This window comes from Mustela erminea, chromosome 8 (assembly GCF_009829155.1).
Source record: "Mustela erminea isolate mMusErm1 chromosome 8, mMusErm1.Pri, whole genome shotgun sequence".
Taxonomy (NCBI): domain Eukaryota; kingdom Metazoa; phylum Chordata; class Mammalia; order Carnivora; family Mustelidae; genus Mustela; species Mustela erminea.
In genome coordinates, this window is record NC_045621.1 from 77,748,509 (window position 1) to 77,775,989 (window position 27,481).

The window sequence follows — 27,481 nt, forward strand, 5'->3', positions numbered from 1 at the left end:
AACATTTTAATCTGAGTTGAATTCTTTCACCATAAAGCTATCAAATTTCCTATTCCATTTTTCTATCTGCTACTTCTCATGGACTCAGACAAGAGAACAAGTTAGGAACGTCCCCACCTTTGCTAAATTTACATTGTTCTTACTCCAATCCCCTAGCATTTATGAAGCAATTCAGATGGCTGAGATTCTCCTGTTATTCTCCACATTTTAAATGATTCATCCTAAGTCCTTATTTTCTATGGGTTTAATCAGGAATGAGTTTTGTCTGGAAGCTATTTTCTCTCTCAAGAACTCTTGATATAAGACCAAAATGCTTTTGAAGAATCTTTTGCTATTTCTCAACTCACTTATTTCTTAACATCTATTTCTAAAAACGACACCAGGACAACTCATAAAGATACCATAAAACTACATATAACTATATTTGTATATGTAACTATTTATAAATATAGCTATGATGATATGTGTTAATGTATGTAGTTTTCCTTTCTAAAATTTTTAGGCCATATTTTCTTTTATTTTTTTAAAAGATTTTATTTTTTTAAGTAATTTCTACACCCGACATGGGTCTCAAACTTATAACTCTAAGATCTAGTTGCACCCTCTACTGACTGAGATAGTCTGGCACCCCTCAGCCATATTTTTAATATTGCATTTAAAGAATCCTGTTTAGTGCTTCTAATATATACAAATACATCTCTGTAAATTTTGTCTAATGAGCTGGATTTTGGGGTGCTACATAACTTTGAAGAACTTTTTATTGTGGGTGAATATGAAATGTGCTTGCTTCTCCATATGTAACTCTTCTTATATGCACAGAAAGAAAGTTTTATTAGTCAGGAGTAGTGGTCTTTTGTTGTGGTCGTTTATTTGCACTCTCTAATTCTTAGAGAATTCTCTCTAATCCTTAAGGAGAGGAAGACAAAGAGAAAATCTCATTCAGTTACTTACTTGACTGAGGAAGAAAGTTAAAAGTTAATGACTAATAAGATATACACTGGCTTCCCGGTCATAGATTGCTGAATAGCAATTTTTTTTTTTGGTCTCAAATGTAGGACATCATTAATTTTATGAAAAATTATTTTAATCAATGATTGTATCCCATTGCCTTGTACAAAATAAGACTTTGATAAATATTGATTTTTTGACTTATAGAAACTTACGTTATCTACTTTAACAGGCATTTTGTTTATTGAATTTATTTTACATAGCGCTATGAAGGACATTAGTGAGTATTACAATTAAATTGTGAATACCCTGTATCATAGTACCATAAATACATTTCTTAGGTTTAGGTTTCAAAAATGTATCTTCAGGTTTTTTTTTTTCCATCTCTTTTTTTAAAGTTTTTATTTAAATTCCAGTTAGTTGACATACAGTGTAATATTCATTTCAGGTGTATAAAGTAGTGACTCAGCACTTCCATACAACACCCTGTGCCCATCACAAGTGCATTCTTTAGTCCCCATCACCCATTTAACCCATCCCACCACCTCCTCCCCTCTGGTAACCCTCCATTTGTTCTCTGTAGTTAAGAGTCTAAAAATATGTCTTTAAATAATTTCAGCTGATTTATTCTGACATTACGTTTTATTTGGGGGCATTTTAAAATGTAAGAGCTTGGATTTAAAGTATTTGGGCTGTGCCTACATGAGTTAACTAACTAAATAAGGGTACAAAATACTTTGGCTTTAATGAGTAGCTTTAGATTAAAACACATCTATTACCAGGAAAAAATGTTTTCAACCTAGGCTTTGGTGATTTATGTTGGCTGAATTATGTTTTGTTTCTACATTCTTTCCTTAATTGTCATTATATTGTTATGTTCAGAAAACAATATTAACTGGCTGATTAATCCTATGTAAAGTCTCTAAGATTTCCTGTATTTGTGGTCATAATTTTTCAGAATTAGCTTTTTTAAAAATTCAAGCTTATTCAATAATAACTGTTAAAAATTATTGTATCATTAATTCTAGTACAGTTTTATACTAGAGAAAGGATTTTATTTGACTAAAATACTTAAACTTATACATGATAAATTATTTATAATAAAGTATAAGAGACTGTTATGCAAACAAGTAAAAAAGCCACAGATAGGGTGCCTGGGTGGCTCAGTGGGTTAAAGCCTCTGCCTTCAGCTCAGGTCATTATCCCAAGGTCCTGGGATTGAGCCCCGCATCAGGCTCTCTGCTAGCAGGGAGCTTGCTTCCCTGCCCTCTCTCTCTGCCTGCCTTTCTGCCTACTTGTGACCTCTGTCAAATAAATAAATAAAATCTTAAAAAAAAAAAAAGCCACAGATGTTTATTGAACACTTGACATGATACAGGCTTACATTCCAAGAATAAAATTATTTTTATTGTTATTTCCTTAAAGACACTTGAACTGTCATTGTATAATATTAAGAGATTTATAGAGGGGTACCTGGGTAGCTCAGTCTGTCAAGTGTCTCCTCTGCCTTCAGCTCAGGGGGTGCTGGGATCCAGCCCTGTGGCAGATTCTCCTCTCAGTGGGGAGCCTGCTTCTCCCTCTCCCTGTGTGAGCTGCTCCCCCTGCTTGTGTACTCTATCAAATAAATAAATAAAATCCTTTTTTTTAAAAAGAGTTTTATAGAATATGAACATCTTCTTTCGGGTTTAAAAAAAAAATCAAGACTCTATTGCCTGTCTTCTACAAGATAAGGGAAAAATGGGAGGAGGGATTTGACTTTGAGTTAAGACCAACTGGGTGTTTGTTACATGCTTTCTAGAGTAAATCTCATCTAATTTTTTCAATAGCCCTTTGAAGTAATTATTAACTCCATTTTACACAGGAGAAAACTGAAGTTCAATATGGTTACTTAATTTGCCTAAGGTCATACCATTAGTAAATGGTGGAGTCAGCATTTGAACATAGTGTTGTCTGACACCATGTTTTTTACAGCTTAAGATGTTACCTTCATTCCTTAATTGTTGAAAAGTGATCTTTAAATTATCTTTTGAGGGGCACCTGGGTGGCTCAGTGGGTTAAATTATCTTTTGACAAAACATAATGTCATTTTAGTTTCATATAGTAAAAAGTTTACTTTCTAAGAACTAACCCAAAACTGGAGCCTCGAGAGACTTGCCCATAGTTTGCTGTATTACTCTCCTATGTGTGGGCAAATAAATCTGGAAAGAGTAACTTTTTGCACTTACTCTGTGAAATTCTTTCACTTGTGAATTATCATTATAAGATGAAAATTTGACTTTATAACTAGTAAAACAACTCAACATGCATACAGAGTTAAAAGCAAAAGAATTGTTCTTGGTTTCATATGAAGACATACCAACTTTATGATAGTCAGACCAGCTTAGAAATTCATTAAAAGTTGATATTGCTATTTCTACTTCCAGAAAGTTGGTAGAAATTTTCCTGCTAGAAATGCTGGAAAAAATGTCACTAAACGTTATTGTATTATCTGCATGGATGAACTTAAAAGAGTATAAGGGGGGACACCTGGGTGCTCAATTGGTTAAGCATTGGCCTTCAGCTCAGGTCATGATCCCAGAGTCCTGGGATTGAGTCCCACCTTGGGCTCCTTGCTCAGTGGGGAGCCTGCTATTCCCACTGCCTGCAGCGCCCCCTGCTGTCTCTCTTTCTGAAAAATAAATGAATAAACTCTTAAAAAAAAAAGTACAAGGGGAATCCTTAGGTGCTTAAGCAAATAAGTACATGAGCATCAGATAGGTACAAAGAGGGACTATGTGACAGCCTAGAAGAGGTATAGAGACTTGGAATTGATCACCTACTGAGAATAGGCCTGGGGGTCTGGAGATGGAGATTTGGAGCCTGGACCCATGCATAGAGCCCTGACTATGCTTTAAGAGAAAGGACTGAAAACATCCACCCATTAGGGTAGAAGCTGATGAGATAAAAAGGAAAATTATCTCTTTTTTTGGGGTGGGAGAAAAAGTTCTTGTGAGACATTTAAACTTTGGTCTATCCTTCAAATGGATTTAGAATTAAGTTATAGTATCCTGATGGCTTAAGAATTTCTAAAAAAAGAAATTATATAAAAATGTGTCCAAAGCTATAACATGTTGGGCACCTGACTGAAGGAAAATAAAACTGCTCAGGAAAAATATTTCAATGACCCATCATGCACCATATTTTCTTGGGGTTGAGATAAGGAGGGAGAGTCTTGCTTAAGAACAAGATTAGAAAAAAAGGTATATAGGGCAGAAATTATTATCTATTGTTCACTATTATTGTCTCTTTTTCACTTCTACTGCCCAGCAGGTAGAACTGTGCCTGGCATAGAGGTACCTAATATATATTACTAAATGACTGAATACACAGGAACACACACACATGCACACAAGAAAATGAGGAAGTCAGACTGACTCAACAAACAAGATTTATCTAAAAACTTGAGATAATAGTGCAAAAATTTGTAAAAACTTATAAAACAAATATGTTTGTAATAATTTAAAAGATATGAAAATGGAAGCTATTGGAAAATAAGATATTTATGAAGGAAGAGGTAAAACTTAAAAATAGGATTCTTAGAGATAAAAATATATAGTCACTAAATTTACAATTTGGAGAGTAAGTTAAACAATAGCTGGAGAGAAAATTAGCAAATTGGAAGACAGATTTGAGTAAATAAACCAAATAATTACAAAAGAACAAGAAAATGGAAAATAAGAAGGTGAAAGTAGCAGACATTGAAGATAATGTTCAACATACATTTAACTGCATATCCAGAAGGAGAGCAAAAGTGATGAGTTAGAGAAAATATTTGAAGGTATGATGACTGAGAATTTAGCAGAATTAATGAAAGACACAAAGTTTTGTTTTTAAGAAGCACAATTAGTTTCAAATACAAAAAGTAAAAATGAAATGCTGGAATACCAAAAATGAAATTATGTTAAAATAAACCAGTAAAAAAAAGGTAGAGTTACCATTAATGAAATGTGCCATATATAAATGTGTGGATGTAGGACAGTTTGTATCTATTCGCACATTTTCAATAGCCACATATTTTTAAAATTGCTTTGGCAATATTATTTGTCCTAAGAAAAACATTTTCAAACAAATTACTTAATAAAGCTCTGATTAATGAGTATTAAAAATTATTATAAAAACTTTCAAATATGAGGGGTTCCTGGGTGACTCTTGATTTAGGCTCAGACCATGATCTCAAAGTTGTGAGATTAATGTGGGGCTCTGTGCGGAATGTAGAGTCTGCTTGGGATTCTCTCCCTCTGCCCTTTCTCACCCCTACTGCCTCTTCTCTGTCATGCACACTCTCTCTCAAAAGGAAATTTTTAAATAAGGAAAAAATAGGAAAAATCGTTTGAGAAACTCACTATACCCTTCATTCATATTATTGGCATTTTGACACATTTGCTTCAACTACCCTCCCCCCTCCCTACTTTGCAGATTTAGTTTAAGTATGTTCTGCACATAGCATCAGTTTGCTTTTAAAAGAAAAAAGAAGCTATATTCTCACAGTGCCATTCTCATAATAAACATTGAAAATAATTCTTTGGTATCATCTAATAAACAGTTCATAATTATATTTCTCCATTTAAAAAAAATCTCTTTACACTTTTTTTTTTTTTTTAAGAATAAAGATTCAAACAAGTTTATGCATTTGGTGGTTGTATCCTTAAGTGCCTTTTCATATAAAGTCATCTCCTCATTAGCTTTCTGCCCATGCCATTGACTGGAGTCAAGTGCCCTGCAGGTTTCCCATGTTCTGGATTCATCTACTTGCTTTCTTTCAATTTTATAATTGTTCCTCTTTTCCACATACTGCCTGTAAATGAAAGTTAGTGCTAGCAGTTTGATTTGATTCACATTCAACTTTTTTGGCCAGACTATTCCCTGGATGGTCCTTTATGTTTCCTATTGCATCACCTGTGGACGCATAACATCAGATTGCCCCACTTGTTATAAAAACTGAGATGGCGGTGTCTGGGTGATTCAGTGGGTTAAGCCTCTGCCTTTGGCTCATGTCATGATTTCAGGGTCCTGGGATCCAGCCCTGCTTCAGGCTCCCTGCTCAGTGGGGAGTCTGCTTTTCTCTCTCCCTCTGCCCCTCCTCCCCGACTAATGCTCTCTCTCAAATAAATAATTAAATTTTTTTTTTGAAAAACTGAGCTTCATCAGCGATTTTTGATGGTGACAGCCTGATGCCTTCCATTGAAAAGTTCACCATCAAACTTGAATCAATGTGCTTGAATCAATGATTCCATTTGGGTTGCAAAATGGTGATATTTTAATGTTATTATTCCTTTGGCATTGATTAGCTGGAATACTTCTTTAAAGAAACACTTTCTTGTATGTTGAGTAGAATTTTCATAAATATTTCAATTTAATTGAAATATAATTAATTGAAATATTTAATTTCTATGAATGTATTCTCTCTTTATCTTCAGATTTATTTATTTATTTTTTCTTTTTAAAGATTTTATTTATTTATTTGACAGAGAGAGATCACAAATAGGCAGAGAGGCAGGCAGAGAGAGAGAGGAGGAAGCAGGCTCCCCACTGAACAGAGAGCCTGATGCGGGACTCGATCCCAGGACCCTGAGATCATGACCTGAGCCGAAGGCAGTGGCCTAACCCACTGAGCCACCCAGGCGCCCTATCTTTAGATTTAATATTTGGATTTATGATGAAGTTTTGGAGATTTATCATGAATACAACTACACATTGATACTAGAATTTTAAATACACATGAAAACAGAACCTAGTCAGGGAGGAGTCAAGATGGCAGAGAAGTAGCAGGCTGAGGCTACATCAGGTAGCAGGAGATCAGCTAGATAGCTTATCAAAACATTGCAAACACCTACAAATCCAACAGGAGATCAAAGAGAAGAAGAACAGCAATTCTAGAAACAGAAAATCAACCACTTTCTGAAAGGTAGGACTGGTGGAGAAGTGAATCCAAAGCGATGGGAAGATAGACCGCGGGGGGAAGGGCCAGCTTCCTGCAAGCGGCAGAACAATGGAGCACAAAATCGGGACTTTTAAAAGTCTGTTCTGGGGGCGCCTGGGTGGCTCAGTGGGTTAAAGCCTCTGCCTTTGGCTCAGGTCATGGTCCCAGGGTCCTCGGATGGAGCTACACATTGGGCTTTCTGCTCAGAGGGGAGCCTGCTTCCTCCTCTCTCTTTCTGCCTACCTGTGATCTCTATCTGTCAAACAAATAAAAAAATCTTAAAAAAAAAAAAAGTCTGTTCCACTGAGGGACATCGCTCCAGAAGCTAAACCGGGATGAAGCCCATGAGGGGTCAGCGTGGCCCCAGGACCTGCAGGGTGGTGGGATCAAGGATGTCTGAGTGTCCCAGAGCTTGCAGGTATTAGAACGGGGAAGCCGGCTACAGAGACAGAGCCGAGGAGTGAGCTCTCAGCTCGGGGTTGCCTTGAACCGGTCGCAGCCTGGGTGAGCTCGGAGCACGGCAAGAGGCCAGGGAGACGAGGTTATTGGGTGCTATTCTCTGAAGGCGCACTGAGGAGTGGGGGCCCGAGCTCTCGGCTCCTCTGGGCCGGAGACTGGGAGGCCGCCATTTTCATTCCTGTCCTCTGGAACTCTACGAAAAGTGCTCAGGGAACAAAAGCTCCCGAAAGCAAACCCCAGCAGATTACTCAGCCTGGCCCCTGGTAAGGGTGGTGCAAGTCCACCTGGCGTAAAGACACTTGAGAATCACTACAACAGGCCCCTCCCCCAGAAGATCAACAAGAAATCCAGCCAGGACCAAGTTCACCTACCAAAGAGTGCAGGTTCAATACCAAGGAGAGCAGCTGAATTCCAGAGGAGGAGAAAGCAAAGCACTGAACTCATGGCTTTCTCCCCATGATTCATTAGTCTTGCAGTTAATTTAATTTGTTTTTTTTCTTCTTCTGCTAATTTTTTAAAACTTTTACCCTTTTCTTTTTTAATGTTTTTAACTAGTTTATCTAATATATATATATATATATATATATATATATATTTTAAATTTTTTTCTTTATTCGCTTTCTTTTTTTTATTGTTTCTTTTTTTTTTGTTCTGAACCTCTTTATATCCCCTTTCTCCCACCCCCCCACGATTTGGGGTCTCTTCTGATTTGGTTAAAGCATATTTTCCTGGGGTCTTTGCCACCCTTTTAGTATTTTACTTGCTCCTTCATATACTCTTACCTGGACAAAATGACACGGCGGAAAAATTCACCACAAAAAAAGAACAAGAGGCAGTACCAAAGGCTAGGGACCTAATCAATACAGACACTGGTAATATGTCAGATCTAGAGTTCAGAATGACGATTCTCAAGGTTCTAGCCAGCCTCAAAAAAGGCATGGAAGATATTAGTGAAACCCTCTTGGGATAAAAGCCCTTTCTGGAGAAATAAAAGAACTAAAATCTAACCAAGTTGAAATTTAAAAAGCTATTAATGAGGTACAATAAAAAATGGAAGCTCTGACTGCTAGGATAAATGAGGCAGAAGAAAGAATTAGTGATATAGAAGACCAAATGACAGAGAATAAAGAAGCTGAGCAAAAGAGGGACAAACAGCTACTGGACCACAAGGGGAGAATTTGAGAGAAAAGTGACACCATAAGATGAAACAACATTAGAATAATTGGGAATGCAGAAGAAGAAGAAATAGAGAGGGGAGCAGAAGGTATATTGGAGAGAATTATTGTAGAGAATTTCCCTAATATGGCAAAGGGAACAAGCATCAAAATCCAGGAGGTGCAGAGAACCCCCCCTCAAAATCAACAAGAATAGGTCCACACCCCATCACCTAATAGTAAAATTTATAAGTCTTAGTGACAAAGAGAAAATCCTGAAAGCAGCCCAGGAAAAGAAGTCTGTAACATATAATGGTAAAAATATTAGACTGGCAGCAGACTTATCCACAGAGACCTGGCAGGACAGAAAGAACTGGCATGATATATTCAGAGCACTAAACGAGAAAAACATGCAGCCAAGAATACTATATCCAGCTAGGCTATCATTGAAAATACAAGGAGAGATAAAAAGCTTCCAGGACAAACAAAAACTGAAAGAATTGGCAAACACCAAACCAGCTCTACAGGAAATATTGAAAGGGGTCCTCTAAGCAAAGAGAGAGCCAAAAAGTAGTAGATCAGAAAGGAACAGAGACAATATACAGGAACAGTCACCTTACAGGCAATACAATGGCACTAAATTCATATCTCTCAATAGTTACCCTGAATGTAAATGGGCTAAATGCCGCAATCAAAAGACACAGGGTATCAGAATTGATAAAAAAACAAAACCCATCTATATGTTGCCTACAAGAAACTCATTTCAGACCCGAAGTCACCTCCAGATTTAAAGTGAGGGGGTGGAAAACAATTTACCATGCTAATGGACATCAGAAGAAAGCAGGGGTGGCAATCCTTACATCAGATCAATTAGATTTTAAGCCAAAGACTATAATAAGAGATGAGGAAGGACACTATATCATACTCAAAGGATCTGTCCAACAAGAAGATCTAACAATTTTAAATATCTATGCCCCTAACGTGGGAGCAGCCAACTCTATAAACCAATTAATAACAAAATCAAAGAAACACATCAACAATAATATAATAGTATGGGGCTTTAACACTCCCATCACTGAAATGGGCAGATCATCCTAGCAAAAGATCAACAAGGAAATAAAGGCCTTAAATGACACAATGGATCAGATGGACATCACAGATATATTCAGAACATTTCATGACAAAGCAACAGAATACACATTCTTCTCTGGTGCACATGGAACATTCTCCAGAATAGATCACATCCTGCATCCTAAATCAGGTCTCAACCAGTATCAAAAGATTGGGATCATTTCCTGCATATTTTCAGATCACAATGCTCTAAAGCTAGAACTCAATGACAAGAGGAAATTTGGAAAGAACCCAAATACATGGAGGCTAAAGAGCATCCTACCAAAGAATGAATGGGTCAACGAGGAAATTAAAGAAGGATTGAAAAAATTCATGGAAACAAATGATAATGAAAACACAATGGTTCAAAATCTGTGGGACACAGCAAAGGCAGTCCTGAGAGGAAAATATATAGCGGTACAAGCCTTTCTCAAGAAACAAGAAAGGTCTCAAGTACACAACCTAACCCTACACCTAAAGGAGCTGGAGAAAGAAGCAAAGAAAGCCTAAACTGAGTAGGAGAAGAGAAATAATAAAGATCAGAGCAGAAATCAATGAAATAGAAACCAAAAAGAATAATAGAAGAAATCAATGAAACTAGGAGCTGGTTCTTTGAAAGAATTAATAAGACTGGTAAACCCCTGGCCAGACTTATCAAAAAGAAAACAGAAAGGACCCAGATAAATAAAATCATGAAAGAGGAAAGATCACAACTAACACCAAAGAAATACAAACAATTATAAGAACATACTATGAGCAACTCTACACAAACAAATTTGACAATCTGGAAGAAAGGAATGCATTTCTAGAGACATATAAACTACCACAACTGAACCAGGAAGAAATAGAAAACCTGAACAGACTCATAACCAGTAAGGAGATTGAAACGGTCAACAAAAATCTCCAAACAAACAAAATCCCAGGGCCAGACGGCTTCCCAGGGGAATTCTATCAAACGTTTAAAGAATAACTAATTCCTATTCTCCTGAAACTGTACCAAAAAATAGAAATGGAAGGAAAACATCCAAACTCATTTTATGAGGCCAGCATCACCTTGATCCCAAAACCAGACAAGGATCCCATCAAAAAAGAGAACTACAGACCAATATCCTTGATGAACACAGATGCGAAACTTCTCACCAAAATACTAGCCAATAGGATCCAACAGTACATTAAAAGGATTATTCACCACGACCAAGTGGGATTTATTCCAGGGCTGCAAGTTTGGTTCAACATCCGCAAATCAATCAGTGTGATACAACACGTTAATAAAAGAAAGAACAAGAACCATATGATAGATGGTTGCTCTCAATAGATGCTGAAAAAGCATCTCAATAGCTGCTGAAAAAGCATTTGACAAAGTACAGCATCGCTTCCTGATCAGTACTCTTCAAAGTGTAGGGATAGAGGGCACATACCTCAATATTATCAAAACCATTTATGAAAAACCCACCAAAAATATCATTCTCAATGGAGAAAAACTGAAAGCTTTTCCGCTTAGGTCAGGAACATGGCAGGGATGTCCATTATCTCCACTGCTATTCAACATAGTACTAGAAGTTCTAGCCTCAGCAATCACACAACAAAAGGAAATTAAAGGCATCCAAATCAGCAAAGAAGAAGTGAAACTATCACTCTTCGCAGATCATATGATACTATATGTGGAAAACCCAAAAGACTCCACTCCAAAACTGCTAGAACTTATAGAGGAATTCAGTTAAGTGTCAGGATATAAAATCAATGCACAGAAATCAGTTGCATTTCTCTACACCAACAACAAGACAGAAGAAAGAGAAATTAAGGAGTCAATCCCATTTACAATTGCACCCAAAACTGTAAGATACCTAGGAATAAACCTAACCAAAGAGGCTAAGAATCTATACTCAGAAAACTATAAAGTACTCATATAAAGAAATTGAGGAAGACACAAAGAAATGGAAAAATGTTCCATGCTCCTGGATTGGAAGAATAAATATTGTGAAAATGTCTATGCTACCTAAAGCAATCTACATATTTAATGAAATTCCTATCAAAATCCCATCCATTTTTTTCAAAGAAATGGAACAAATAACCCTAAAATTTATATGGAACCAGAAAAGACCTCAAATAGCCAAAGGAATATTGAAAAAGAAAGCCAAAGTTGGTGGCATCACAATTCCGGACTTCAAGCTCTATTACAAAGTTGTCATCATCAAGACAGCATGGTACTGGCACAAAAATAGACATATAGATCAATGGAACAGAATAGAGAGCCCAGAAATAGACCCTCAGCTCTATGGTCAACTAATCTTCGACAAAGCAAGAAAGAATGTCCAATGGAAAAAAGACAGACTCTTCAATAAATGGTGTTGGGAAAATTGGACAGCCACATGCAGAAAAATGAAATTGGACCATTTCCTTACACCACACATGAAAATAGACTCAAAATGGATGAAGGACCTCAATGTGAGAAAGGAATCCATTTAAATCCTTGAGGAGAACACAGGCAGCAACCTCTTCGACCTTAGCTGCAGCAACATTTTCCTAGGAACATCGCCAAAGGCAAGGGAAGCAAGGACAAAAATGAACTATTGGGATTTCATCAAGATCAAAAGTTTTTGCACAGCAAAGGAAACAGTTAACAAAACCAAAAGACAACTGACAGAATGGGAGAAGATATTTGCAAAGGACATATCAGATAAAGGGCTAGTGTCCAAAATCTATAAAGAACTTAGCAAACTCAGCACCCAAAGAACAAATAATCCAATCAAGAAATGGGCAAAAGACATGAACAGACAGTTCTGCAAAAAGACATCCAGATGGCCAACAGACCCATGAAAAAATGCTCCACATCACTCGGCATCAGGGAAATACAAATCAAAACCACAATGAGATATCACTTCACACCAGTCAGAATGGCTAAAATCAACAAGTCAGGAAATGACAGATGCTGGCGAGGATGTGGAGAAAGGGGAACCCTCCTACACTGTTGGTGGGAAGTCAAGCTGGTGGAACCACTCTGGAAAACAGCTTCGAGGTTCCTCAAAATGTTGAAAATAGAGCTACCCTATGACCCTACTGGGTGTTTACCCTAAAGATACAAACGTAGTGATCTGAAGGAGCACGTGCACTTGAATGTTTACAGCAGCAATGTCTACAATAGCCAAACTATGGAAAAAACCTAGGTGTCCATCAAACAGATGAATGGATAAAGAAGATGTGGTATATATACACAATGGAATACTATGCATCCATCAAAAGAAATGAAATCTTGCCATTTACGACGACGTGGATGGAACTAGAGGGTATTATGCTTAGCGAAATAAGTCAACTGGAGAAAGACAACTGTCATATGATCTCCCTGATATGAGGAATTGGTGATGCAACATGGGGAGTTAAGGGGGTAGGAGAAGAATGAATGAAACAAGATGGGATTGGGAGACAAACCATAAGTGACTCTTAATCTCACAAAACAGACTGAGGGTTGCTGGGGGGAGGGGGTTTGGGAGAGGGAAGTGTGGTTATGGACATTGGGGAGGGTATGTGCTATGGTGTTTGCTGTGAAGTGTGTAAACCTGATGATTCACAGACCTGAACCCCTGGGGATAAAAGTACATTAAATGTTTATTAAAAATTAAAAAAAAAAAACCCAGAACCTAGTCTTGCCAATTGGTGTAGTGTTTTCCTCTGATTCCATTTTTAGAATTATCCTAACTTTTTATAAATCCATCAGTTTTCCTGCTAAAATGCTAGGTGAAAAGCAATCATCCTTAGCTTTTTGCCATAAGACTTATACAAAGGGATATGGAAACCAGATTAATTGGTTAGATTAACATCTATCATTTTTCTCTTTTTGCCTACCAGCTGTCTACTCTTAGAGGGAAATATCCAGCATCTGTGCATGACTGGTTCTAAAACAACTCTGCTAACAGATGGTGACTTGAAGGAATCCTATAGTTCATCATTAAATGTGGATGTCAAAATTTCTGAACATGTTGTGAGGAAATTGTTTAATTTTTTCCATTCTTAGGTGCTAACTCACTTGAAAAAAAAAAAGGCTGTAGGTTAGTGTTGGGAGCATCTTAGGGAAAGAAGTATGAAAAATACGTCAGACCTCTGTTCAGAGACCAGATTTTCTGGTCCCACTAAGTGCCTTGATTCATCCCTTGGATGTCTGAAGATAGACTTTGAAGAAACTCCACTGTTCTTTGGGATCACCAATGTCTTTAAACATAGGTGAGTGGATGGGTGCTTGAAATTGTCCCCATGATGTCATGGATAAATGATATTTGGGATAGGATAATGTTCTATAAAAACTTTTTAGTGCACGGCTGTGAATTACCAAAAGTCAAGTGAATGGCTTTTTAAAGAAATTTAAATGCTTCCAGAGGCATCTGGGTGGCTCAGCCGTTAAGTGTCTGCCTTTGGCTCAGGTCATGATCCCAGGTTCCTGGAATTGAGCCCCACATCGGGCTCCTTGCTCAGCGGGAAGCTTGCTTCTCCCTCTCACACTCCCCTTGCTTGTGTTCCCTCTCTGGCTGTGTCTCTCTCTGTCAAATAAATAAATAAAATCTTTTTAAAAAAAGAAATTAAATGCTTCCAGATAAATATAAGGCTTTACAATGAAAGCTTATGGATATTAGCTGTATTTCTTACTTTTGCGGCAATGTCTGCTCTTCCAAATTCACTGGGCTTTAGTCATACTGGCCATTTATGGCTCCTCAAATACATCAGGCATTTTCTTGTCTCGTGGCTTTGTGCTTACTGTTTCTTTAAAATGATTTTCTCCAATGCACAGTTTTGTCCCACATTTTATTTAGGTCAAATGTCACCTCCTTAGAGAAACTTTCTGTGGGCATATCCTGTCACTCTATCCCCTTTATTGTTCTTTATAGCACTCAAAATTCTTTACTTATTTATCTTTTGAATGTCTTTTTTCATAGAATTCCATGAGAATGTTTGTTGTATTCACAGGACTTAGGAAAGTGCCTGGAACCTGGCTAGCACATACATCGGTTAGAATTGTTTTTTGCGGGGGGGCGCCTGGGTGGCTCAGTGGGTTAAAGCCGCTGCCTTCGGCTCAGGTCATGGTCTCAGGGTCCTGGGATCGAGTCCCACATCGGGCTCTCTGCTCAGCGGGGAGCCTGCTTCCTCCTCTCTCTCTCTCTCTCTCTCTGCCTGCCTCTCCATCTACTTGTGATCTCTGTCAAATGAATGAATAAAATCTTTAAAAAAAAAAAAAAGTATTGTTTTTTGGTTCTGAGTTACAGACAGTGCAGTCAAGAGAGCCTTTAACTATAAGGACATTTATCTACACTTTACAAGACCCCTAAGGGCTGACTGTCATGGGTTGGAGTGGACTCCTAAGAATTTTTCTCCATATACACACTGCCATGTTTGGTGTTTGTTCTTTGGTCCTTACGTTTTTTGACTATCAGACACAAGATTTCCTCAGTTCCAGGCAGAATGAGAAGGAAAGAGGTGACACTAGGAACCTTTGTTACTTTTATCAGACAGCAGAGATATTTCCACAAACGGCCAGCTGACTTTTGCTTACATATCATTGAACAGAATTGTGTCATATAGCTCCTAGCTGAAAAGGAGCCTGGAAGGTGAATATGCAAGATGTCCTAATGCTTTAGCAGAGGTAAGCAAGGGGGAAGAGAGTCTTGGGGATGGCCTTTGGGAAAGCTAGCTAATAACATCTATCATGGTAGTCAACAAAAATTCATTGAATGAATGTTAATCAAAATGACAAGAGTTGCTTTTAGCTCAGGATTGCAGTAAATGTCTAAATTCCTGTTTGTCGATATTAACGTCTTTAAGGAACTTGGATTTTTGACATTTCACTAAACCTAAGGAGAGTATAAGTATCTAAAATTAAATACAATGAAAAATAACAAATGAATTAAAATGGTAAAAATGATAAAATATGTAGTCACCATTTTTTAAAAAAAAATTTTATTTGTTTATTTATTTGAGGAAGCGGGGAGCACATTGCGGGTGGTGAGGGGAGAGGGAGAAAGAATCTTAAGTAGACTCCCTTCTGAGCATGGAGCCCAACATCAGGGCTCCATCCCAGGACTGTGAGATCATGACCTGAGCCAAGATCAAGAGTCGGATGCTCAACTGACTGAGCCACCCAGGTGCCCCCAGGTAGTTATTTTTTACTGAGGACAAAACTTCCTATGGAGGTCACACAACGTAGTGATTCAATGAATCAGCAATCCTAAGTTTGGATTTGAGCTCATCTGGGTGTTGCTTAATTCTTCCAAACCTCGTTTTTTCATCATTAAAATGAAGATAATGGATACCAATTTTATTCATAATGGTTAGTCTTCTATTAGAAAACTTATGCAAAATAGTATAGCTTAACACTTAGCACTTTACTGGAAAAAAGTCCAAAATTTAGATATAAAACTAAGTAAAAAAGTAAGTATAATTACTCAGATCTCCTTTTCATGATCCTAACTATCCTTGAGAAAATAGTGGTACTTAGCCTTTTTAACCTCCCAAATAAAGTCTGATCATATCTCCATGTTCCTTGTATGCTTACTTTCAAAATGGCAAAAAATATTCAAGTAGATTATTGGACAGTCTCTTAAGGTAATTCTGCTTAAAAGAAAAAATGGCTTGAACAGTTTAAATTATGAAATTTTATGAGACTAATATAAAACTGTAGTCTATCATTAGTTTTTTGTGGTTCATTAGTTACAGTGCTTAGAAGTTGAATGCCACCTGGGTAAGGACGCATTCGATTATTTTCCGCAGGCCTGTCTATCTTGATACAGTGCTGACTCTGTTATTCTTGCATCTAATGTATTCGAGTTGGCATAGAAATGAAAGACATAATTCTCATTACATGTGCTAAGCCAGGCAGCAAGGGAAACAAGCCTGACTAAATGCTTGGATTTCACCCAGTGATGCAGCAAACTAATGTTGTTTCTAAAAATGAAAACTGTGTCTGTATTTGTCAGCTGGAAATGTCCAGGGCTTTAGAGAAAGTATGCAATAAATGGAGGACACTGTTCACTAAGTTAAACCCCTTTAACTCAAAGGCACTGAAATGAAGTTCTCTGTGAATAATAAAGGTGCTTGTGTTAATAACATGGAACACTTTGGTGATTTTATGCTGAAGGACACATTGTATGACATTTTTATTTTAACATGATGCATTCCTTGGCAGCAGCAGCTAATAAAATCAGATGGATTTTTTTTTAAAGTTTCAGAAACTGTTCAAATAGCTCTTGTAGGTCAATTGTATTGTCTAAAGTTTAAAAATTGGCATCTGTAAGAGTTTTAGTTGTCTTTCTTTCATTATTATAAACTTTGAACTTGATCTATTTTTCTGTGATTACAAAGATTAACCCACTATATTTTATTTGGTTAGAATTACTCCTAAGTACTAACCTGATTTTGAGATAATCACTTCACAATTACTATTTCCATTTCCTGCTCTGCTTAAAGGCTTGCCCATCTTGTTTCTCACTTGTTCCCCATTCATTAAGCTTATCAAATCCATGATTGTTTATTAGAATATGTGATGGCTCAAATGCCTCTGATGAATTACCTATTAGAAAAGTAGTAGGTTTTATTGATGATGTCGCTATGAAAAGTGATTTCCATAAAAATTCCTTGTATTTCCTTCAAATAGGGAACAATGTCACAAATGAATATTGTGTGAGAATAATTAATTATGCATTAGTAGCTGATACTTTCAATAGGATTAAGACTTTACCTATTTCTTTAGGCAATTTTCATCTCATATTAATTTAATAATTTTTTTCTTTTAATGTACCTGAAACTCTTTTTCCTAAATAAAGTATTCTGGGGTTTCATGCATAATTACTGACACAATGAAGATTTCTGTCTAGAAAATGGGAAGGACACAAATGTTCTTTGATGTCTGTAAAATGAGTTCCAAATTTTATCTTTCATGGAATATCATAAAGCATTCATGGAATTATCATTACTGGCTACCCATTCACTCTGGAAGCTTCAGAGTAATATATGGAATAAATGACTAAAGTGGCTTCATTTCCAGGGCTTTGGAGTTTTTTGACAGTTATGATCAACATAATTACAGTGTGTCTGACTTACAGTTGCAGCCTTTGGTGTGAAGGATTGTGGTGTGAAGTCATTAATATGACTTTTATAGTAGTTTCTCAACACACTTAGAATTCAGCAGTATTTGGCCAGTGATTCCAAAAACTATATTTTATGGTGGGGTTTAGGAGTAGTTGTTGTAAGGACTCAGTTTAGGCACACAGTGAATTGCATTTATTCAATCAACAAACTCTTATTGAGCACCTACACTCACCTATGGACTCACTGAACTGGCACTCAGCTAGGTTTTCTCATTATGAATTCATGAAGTGTTTTGGGGGGAACTTGTGCTAAATTGTGCCTGAGACCAACGCTTTAGTCTTTTCTCCCTTAATTCCAGCTGATAGGAAAGTCACAGGAAGGAATAGGTAAATTTATTGTATATGGTATGAACATGAGTTTTGAGATCAAATACTTTTGCAGGCTTGAAACTTTGGAGTTGCATTTCAAGTCTTATTTAACATTTCAAGAAATATGCATGGGCATAGAATCTAGTGCATTTTAAGTCCTCAAGAAAATATAAAGATGAAAAATAATCAGAATGCTAATATCCTTTACAATCTTTCTCTTGTTTACGGGCTGTTTGTAGCAGCTACTACAGCGCTCCCACTGCATCTTAACTCCTGCAGCTTATTATCTTAGAGAATGCCTCTAGGCTCTGCCAAAGGGACCTAATCATCTTTTGGGGTCCTTTGCAGACCTTTTACTTCAGATGCAGTTGTCCCTTTCTACAACCCAGAATAACACTTTCTTACCTGAGCTCAGATTTCTATTTTTCTGGCAACCTTGATCTGAGTCAAAGAACTGGGCTTCCTCCTCGTCCTTGTAGTTCCACATGAGCCCCAAAATAAGCTTACATTGCTGAACATAAATTTGAAAATGTATTTATTACATTGATGAGTTCCAAATATTACTTCACTAGTTGACATCAATGTTCTGGTGAGGTGTTTTGGCTTTACGAGATTTTTTGGTACTCATTTATCTTATAGTTCTGGAGAGCTTACAGAGAAAATTTAATCTGTTAAAAAAATCTTATCTAAGATTTTAATATCTCTACATCAATTTTGAAAAGAGAATCTTTTAGAAAATGGCCTACCTGTTGTTTGCTTATGTGTGCCAAAGTCCACTGAAATGATATCAGAAATAAACACGAAGAGCCAAGTTCCCAAGGGCACGCTGTTGTGCCCTTGGAGTCAAAACATAGCATTTTAAATTGAAACAGATTTATTTAATAATAAGATAAACAGAATAATAAGAGTCTCAGCAGGAGATAAGTAGGTGGCGCTGAACTGTGTGATCACTACACCAAGTGAAGGTTGATGATGTTGCTAAATCACAAATATCAATCAGTGTGGAGCGATTATAATATATCACACTCCCGGAGAGGGAGAAGCCTGTTAATACATACTTCTGAAAGGGGTGTAGCTTACTTGCTTCATATCCTTTGGCCACAGAGTATTGACTGCAATTGTCAGCTGGGAAGTACGTACTTATTTTACTTTTTTAATTACACCTTTATTCAGACGTAATTTACCTGCCATAAATTTTACCCACTTAAGGTTTACAGTTCAACCATCTTTTTTTTTTTTTAAAGATTTTATTTATTTATTTGACAGAGAGAGATCACAAGTATGCAGAGAGGCAGGCAGAGAGACAGAGAGGGGGAAGCAGGCTCCCTGCTGAGCAGAGAGCCCGATGCAGGACTCGATCCCAGGACCCTGAGATCATGAACTGAGCTGAAGGCAGAGGCTTAACCCACTGAACCACCCAGGTGCCCCAACCATCATTATTATAATCACAGAGTTGTGCACAATTTTAGAAAATTATCATTACCCCATATAGAAACTCTCTACCAATTTAGCAGTCATTCCCCATTTCCTCCCAATTTCCCAGCCCTAGACAATCACTAATCTACTTCCTTTCTCTATAGATGTGCCTATTCTGGAGATGCCTTATTACAGAACCGGACAATATATGGTCTTCTGGACCTGGCTTCTTTAACTTAGCATCAGGTTTTCAAGGCCTTAGGTAGAAGCTAGAAGTGAACAGGAGGGAACCTCCTGAGGCAGAGGCCCAGGTGTTGAAGGGAATTGATAGAGACAGGAGCTGGAGGAAAGGACCGCAACAAAGCAAGCCACACATTAAAAGCCTGGAGATACAACATCCTGATCTTGTGGCTTCCAAGACCTTGAGGCTGACAGACGGAGAGCCACAGGTGTAGAACAAGCGCTCTCTTTTCCCAGCTCTGCCCCAGGGTAACCCCTACATTCGTTATAATATTTTTGCTTTGCAGGCACAGCCTCCACAACCCCCCAACCCCCTCGCCGGCATTGAGAAAGGCTGCCATGGTGGTTCTCCCTCCCAACCTGTGTGAGGAGTTTCCCAAATGATTAGAATCAGGCTCCATTAGAGATCCCCCACTGTCAGTCACAGCTCCTTCCAGAGAGAGCTGACTATATCCAATTCCCAAATAACCTAGGTACAGGTTCTATTTCTCCCACCTTGAGTGTGTACTTTCACTTTAATAAACTGCTCTGTGCTTGCTTTCCTTCTGGCTGTCTTTACTTGGAGCATGGTTCCCCACCTAAATCTTACTGTGGGAAATCTAGACACAGAGACCTCCATTTGCACAGTGTGGACACCCTCTCTCTCATGCCTGACTAAGGGTCATCATGTAGCATAAATTAGCAGTTTATTCCTTTTTATTGCCAAATAATATTCTATTGTATGGATATGTCACACTCTACTTATCTGTTCATTACTTGATGAACTTGGATGTCAATGCTGAGCAGAGATGCTTCCTTTCTGTAATAAATGAAAGCAAATTCTTTCAGTTGAGCTGCAGCTTGTACAGAAGGTGAAATGGTTGAGCAAAGGAGTGGAAAATTGGAATCTGAGTTGTAAAAAGTCAAAAGCTTCTTTTTTTTTTTGACAAAAGCAAATGTCTAATACTGAATTTTTTAAATCTTCTACAATGTTGATATGTTCTCCCCTTCACTGTTTCAAATGTCTGTTGAAAGTCAGTCACTGACAGCTGACTCACATGTGTTGAGAGCAGGTGGAAGAAATCAAAGAGATAGGCTGTGTCCCTTGTTTGGGTTGACAGTATTGAAGAGATTTACGGGAATCATAGAAAGCAGAGAAGGGAGTAGGAATTCAGATGCAGGAAATGATTCAGAGGCACCCTGAAGAAAACTAAGCCTCTCAGCCGTCACAGAACTCTTAGGGAGGCCACTGGAAACCCCCAAAAGCCATGGACAAGTGTTCCAGTGGTATTTATCCCCATCTTTAGATGCAGGGAAACCCTAGCTGGCATGCAAGGACCACAGGTAGTGAATCACTACTATGAAATGTGCCTGAAGTTTTAAAAACACATTTATTAAAAATAGCTAATTTTTTCTTTTTTTTTTTTTTTAAGATTTTATTTATTTATTTGACAGACAGAGATCACAAGTAGGCAGAGCAGCATGCAGAGAGAGAGAGAAAGAGAAGAGGAAGCAGGCTCCCTGCTGAACAGAGAGCCCAATGTGGGGCTCGATCCCAAGACCCTGGGATCATGACCTAAGGCAGAGGCTTTAACCCGCTGAGCCACCCAGGTGCCCCCAAAATAGCTCATTTTTAAAAATCATGTTTTTTTTTTTTTAAAGATTTTTTATTTATTTATTTGACAGAGAGAGATCACAAGTAGGCAGAGAGGCAGGCAGAGAGATAGAGAGGAGGAAGCAGGCTCCCTGCTGAGCAGAGAGCCCGATGCGGGACTCGATCCCAGGACCCTGAGATCATGACCTGAGTCGAAGGCAGCGGCTTAACCCACTGAGCCACTCAGGCGCCCCTTTTTTTCTTTTCTTTCTTTCTTTCTTTCTTTCTTTCTTTTTTTTTTTTTTTTTGAGTAGATGATCTTGCTCGACTTTGAGTATCCACAGGCCTGAGTTTGGTTTAGGAAGAGTATGGATAAATCCAAGGAGAACAGAGATAATATTTAACTGTCCGTGTTCAAAAATCAGATTTTACAGATTTAAAAACTGAGCTATTATCTTTAGAAAGGATTCTCTAAATTCCTTTATCTTTCTCTTTGACTTATCTTTCTTTTTAACTTAGGCTTGCTTTGCTGCTCCAGACAGTGTGCAAGACATCTATGTAGGAAGAGGAAATGGGTAGACCCTGCTTTTTCAGACCCTGGGAAGAAAAGCACAGAGATGTTCATGTTGGGGCTGGACGTGGAGGTCCTCAGGAGGAGGAATTGTAGGTATGTGTGGTAACATTAAGGGCAGAAGGGCTCCTCCAGCTGTATTATTCTCCTCTCTCTTTATTAGGGTTCTATCAATAGGCTCTCTCTTGGTTCTCCCACATTAAACTTGGGGCACAGCCACAGGAATGTAAACTTGACAACAAAATGGGGGAAGATCATGTAGGGATTTGAAGTTAAGATTTCTCATGTGGTGTGAGCTCTGGAATTCTAGCCAGCTTGCCAAAAGGTCCTCCATGGTGGGGTGGACCCGTGGGCTAGGATCCTGATGGAAGATGAGGCCGAAGATCTGGGGCCTGTAGCCAGCCAGAGTTGAATGAACTCAAAACCAGTAAAGGGGATCTGGACCAAAGATTGCCAGTCACATATGCTGTGTCAGAGCACTTTGATCTATCATATGTAATATGAGTTGGCTGTCAAGGAACTGTTTTAAAGTACTGAAAGAGCCCAAAGTTTATACAAGATTGGACATTTATCCCAATATCTATCACTCATCTAACATTATTATCCATGTGCATATTTTTGCTCACCAACAGGTAGAAACTTAGACCAGAGTCATCACCTATGAGATAAAGAAATGACATTTTCTCTGCACATCAGATTTATAGTGATATTTAAAGCTTGTGACTCATCTACATATATACAACTATTATCTCTTATTAGAATTTATCATAGTTCTGGTACTTACCAAATTTTCCTCACAAGGTATTTTGAAACTTTGTGGGGATATAGCCAAGGAAAACCTGTCCTCTGTGTTCTATCGTTGTACTTACCTTTTTCTTTCCTTCTTTTTTTTTTTTTTAAAGATTTTATTTATTTATTTGACAGAGAGTGAGCACAGACAGGGGGAGAAGCAGGTTGGAGAGGGAGAAGCAGGCTCCCCACTGAGCAGGGAGCCCGATGTACGGCTCGATCCCAGGACTCTGGGATCCTGACCTGAGGTGAAGGCAGATGCTTAACCACTGAGCCACCCAGGTACCCTGTATTTTCCGCTTTTATTGACTGATTATTGTCCCTAGCTGTCTAGAGCCTAAAGAAATAGGTGTCTGGCAGTGTTGGTGTCCTGGTTATGAGGAGGAAATTTCAAATGAGATAGTTCTCCATTCTTAAACTGGCTCTTCATTTCCATATTAGCTTGACCTAACACTCTGAGGATACTAGTTAGAATTTTTTTTTTTTTTTTTTTTTTTTTTTTTAGATTGCCTTTCTGCCTTCTATTATTTTTTATCCATCCAGGGTAAGTTTCTCCCCTTTACTCAGTTTCCATTAGATATCTGGTGAGTTTTGGATGAGCATTCATGTTTTTGAAACAAGGAATATATTGATTCATAAAAACACCTTGTATGGAATCTCCTTTGCAAAATGTCTATTTTGAATGGGATACAAGACTGACTGCAGAATTTTGGCTCCATTTCTGGCTAGCTTGGAACCCTCACAATTTTCAAAGTAGTGGAGATTTCATGGGGGGTAATCTGGTCGTGATTGTAACACAGATCTCATAACAAAGCACCACAGACTAGCTGACTTCACAGAAACATTGGTTCTCCCTGTCCTGGAGGCTAGAAGTCTGAGATTAAGGTGTCTGCAGGGTTGGTTTCTTCAGAGCCCTCTCTCCTTGGCTTGTAGATGGCCTTCTTTTCCTTCACATGGTTTTTTCGTCTATGTCTGTGCCCTATCTCCTCTTCTTATAAGGACACCAGTCTTACTGGATTAGGGCCCACCTGTAATCTTAACCTAATTACAACTTTAAAGGCCTGATCTCCAAATATGGTCACAATTGGAGGTAATAGGGTTAGGATTTCAACATATGGATTTGGGACGGACACAGTTCAGCCTATGACAGTGATCTTCACTGAGTTTTACTCCTGGGAGCACCTGTCATCCTTGTTTTACTCTTTGGGTACAATAAGTTATTTTGGGATTTTTGCAGGCTTGCCCTGCTTATGTCCCCAGCCCAAACACTCGAACTAATTATCCTTCCCAAACAAATCTTCCACTGTTTTTAGTGGAAAGTCCTTGCAGCTCCAGCTGGAGATGAAGCTACAGCCTTCCTGAATGGGTATTTGTTTCCAGAGAAAGCCAGCATCCCCTTTTATAGCCTCCTCACGTACTGAAGCTGAACTGTTTTGGTTTTGTAAGACTGGGTTTATAAATATAAATCCTTCTTTTTCCATCTTCCAGAAATTTGTGAAAATACCAGACTACTAAATCCATAAAAAGCATCCTTTCTTGACTCCATAGTGCCCTGGGTTTTGTTTTCCTCTTCTTTTGTTTGTTTACATTTGTAATTTCTTTTTTTTTTTTAATTTTTATGTATTTTTTAAATTTCTTTTTGGTGTTCCAGAATTCATTGTTTATGCACCACACCCAGTACTCCATGCAATTTGTGCCTTCCATAATACCCACCATCTGGTTCTCCCAACCTCCCACCTCCCGCCCCTCCAAAACCCTCAGTTTGTTTCTCAGAGTCCACAGTCTTTCATGGTTCGTCTCCCCCTCCAATTTCCCCCAACTCCCTTCTTTCCAGTTTACATTTGTAATTTCAAAGGGCATTTGGGAGTGAGAAGAGGAAGATGTGTGCTTTGTATGGCACATTGAACTCGAAGTTAACTATAAAATTTTAAACTATTATATTTGTATTTTCTATTTGTAGCTTATATACAAAAATATTAGGTTGTATCTTTTTTTTTTTTTTAAAGATTTTATTTATTTATTTGACAGAGAGAGATCAGAAGTAGGCAGAAAACGGTCGCCAGACTGTGGAAAGAACCAAGATGTCCTTCAACGGACGAATGGATAAGGAAGATGTGGTCCATATACACTATGGAGTATTATGCTTCCATCAGAAAGGATGAATACCTAACTTTTGTAGCAACATGGATGGGACTGGAAGAGATTATACTGAATGAAGTAAGTCAAGTAGAGAGAGTCAATTATCATATGGTTTCACCTATTTGTGGAGCATAACAAATAGCATGGAGGACAAGGGGAGTTAGAGAGGAGAAGGGAGTTGAGGGAAACTGGAAGGGGAGGTGAACCATGAGAGACTATGGACTCTGAAAAACAATCTGAGGATTGAAGGGGTGGGGTGTGGGAGGTTGGGGGAACCAGGTGGTGGTATTGGAGAGGGCACGGATTGCATGGAGCACTGGGTGTGGTGCAAAAACAATGAATACTGTTATGCTGAATATAATTAAAAAAAAAAAAAAGAAGTAGGCAGAGAGGCAGGACCCCCTACTGACCAAAGAGCCCGATGCGGGGCTCAATCCCAGGACCCTGGGATCATGACCTGAGCTGAAGGCAGAGGCTTTAACCCACTGAGCCACCCAGGCACCCCTGTATGTTGTTTCTTAATCCTCAAGACAGTTTTGAGAGTTAGCTATGACTGGCCTGATCTCCTGGAATCTTAGTATCTTCATTGACACTTTAAAGGTGATGATTATAAAGATACTCTATATATCACAGAGCTTTTAGGATACAAAGAGATCAGGTATGTAATTTAGATACAGTGCCTAGCTTATAGCAGACGCTCTGAAAATATTAGTTTATTTGTCCAGTGCTAAGTCCTATAGTATTTTTAAGCTCCAGGCAACTATGCCCACAGCACATTTATGGCATTATAGCAAACTGCAATGTCCTTTCATTCTCTTTCCTGAAAGGCTTTTGTGTATAGCTCCCTCTGCTACTGGCTTATTTAGTATGTAAAATTCCTCTCCCAAGGATTAGCTTATATTAAGAATATTAATTATATTATCATATATTTATAATATATATTAAAAATAATAAAAGTTTTGGGGTGCATGGGTGGCTCAGTCAGGTAAGTGTATGCTTTTGGCTCAGGTCGTGATTTAAGGGTCCTGAGATTGAGCCCCATGTTGGGGTCCCTGCTTAGTGGGGAGTTTGCCTTTTCCTCTTCCTTCCCCTCTGTGATCTCTCTCCCTCTCACTGTCTATCAAATAAATACATAAAGTATTTAAAAAAATAATAAAATTTCCAAAACTGGGTCCTGCAAGACACTGTCAAATAGAATATTGTCCAAATGTTTTTTCCTTCTACGACTATATCCCTGTAAGTTGATTAAATGTAGTGTTTGTGGCCATTGAACATAAGGAAAAAATGCCCTCTTTTAGTATTGTTTCTTGAGCTAATCACATTTAATTCATCTTGTTTCAATGTTCAGGAATTTTGCAAAATCGAGCACTGTGGACTCACAGTACAATAAAACCCTTACAATGCTCTTGTGTCATATTTGTTTCATTTGCCTCTTGCTTTTTTCTCTATCACCCTTTACTTTCTGATGTGTCTCTTGGGCTTGAATTACACATCTGAATATACAGAGTGGATTTGGTGTACCAGGGATTTTTATGTGCCCTAAGTCACAGATCTGCTGTGCTATGTGACTCGTGTTTCCAGACTAGTTCATAATCCTAAGTGAGGGAGAGATCTGTGTTCAGGGTTGTTGCATTTCACAAGAATGGAGAATTGGATGAAAGCTCAAGGCACATTATCTGTTAGTTTTTAAAACCCTGAGCATTTCAAGGGAAACATAATCCATATGTATCTCATCTGTTCACAACTTTCCTTATCAAAATATTATGCTGTTGAGCTCAGAGGTGCCCAGGATGTCAGTTAAGCTTTTTGAAGATTTCTCATTTAATTGTGTAATAGGAGATCATGTTTTGGCAAGAAAAAGAGGTTCTGTCCCTTCTAAATTCTCTATCTCTCAAAATTTAGTTGTCTTTATCTTCCCCAAATCAAGAGATTTAAGGCACAGATTTATTTTAAATTATTAAAAATGAGCTAATGCTATTATAGCTATATAAATAAGAAAAAAGAGAGAGGGCACCTGGGTGGCTTAGTCAGTGAAGCATCTGCCTTTGGCTCCAATCATGATCCCAGGGTCGTGGGGTCATGGCCCCAGGGTCCTGGAATCAAGCCCTGTCAGACTCCCTGCTCAGCAGGGCAGTCTGCTTCCCCCTCTCTCCCTCTGCCCCTGCTCTTGTGCTCTCTCTTGCTCTGTTTCTCAAATAAATAAAATCTTTAAAGAGAGAGAGAGAGAGAGAGAGAGATTCTCAACACAGTCACTACTGTGTTGACTTAGAAATCTTAAGGGGAAAGAAGACTGTAGAAAATAATTTTATTTCTAAACAAAGAATCCTTTGGAAGCAAACCAAATAACTACAAGATATCTTTCATCAACGTCAGAGAACATAAAGAGGGTGTGGATATTCAAATTATTACAAATCAGTGTTGAATTATAACATAGGCAAATTCTTACTGATTTTACCATATTTGTTAATTTAATATAAAAATAAAATTCTCAATAGTGTTGATAACTTTATCAGGTGACTTTTGGAAAACTTTTTAATTTTGTTGTTTTATCCTCTGGAATAGTTCCTGTGTATGATCATATTTATAGTTTACAAAAGTGGCTGTTATGGGTTATGTTTTCATTTACTGTATTATCCTACAAACTACATGCTCAAAATCTATACCAGAAAAGATGTGATTTCAACTTAA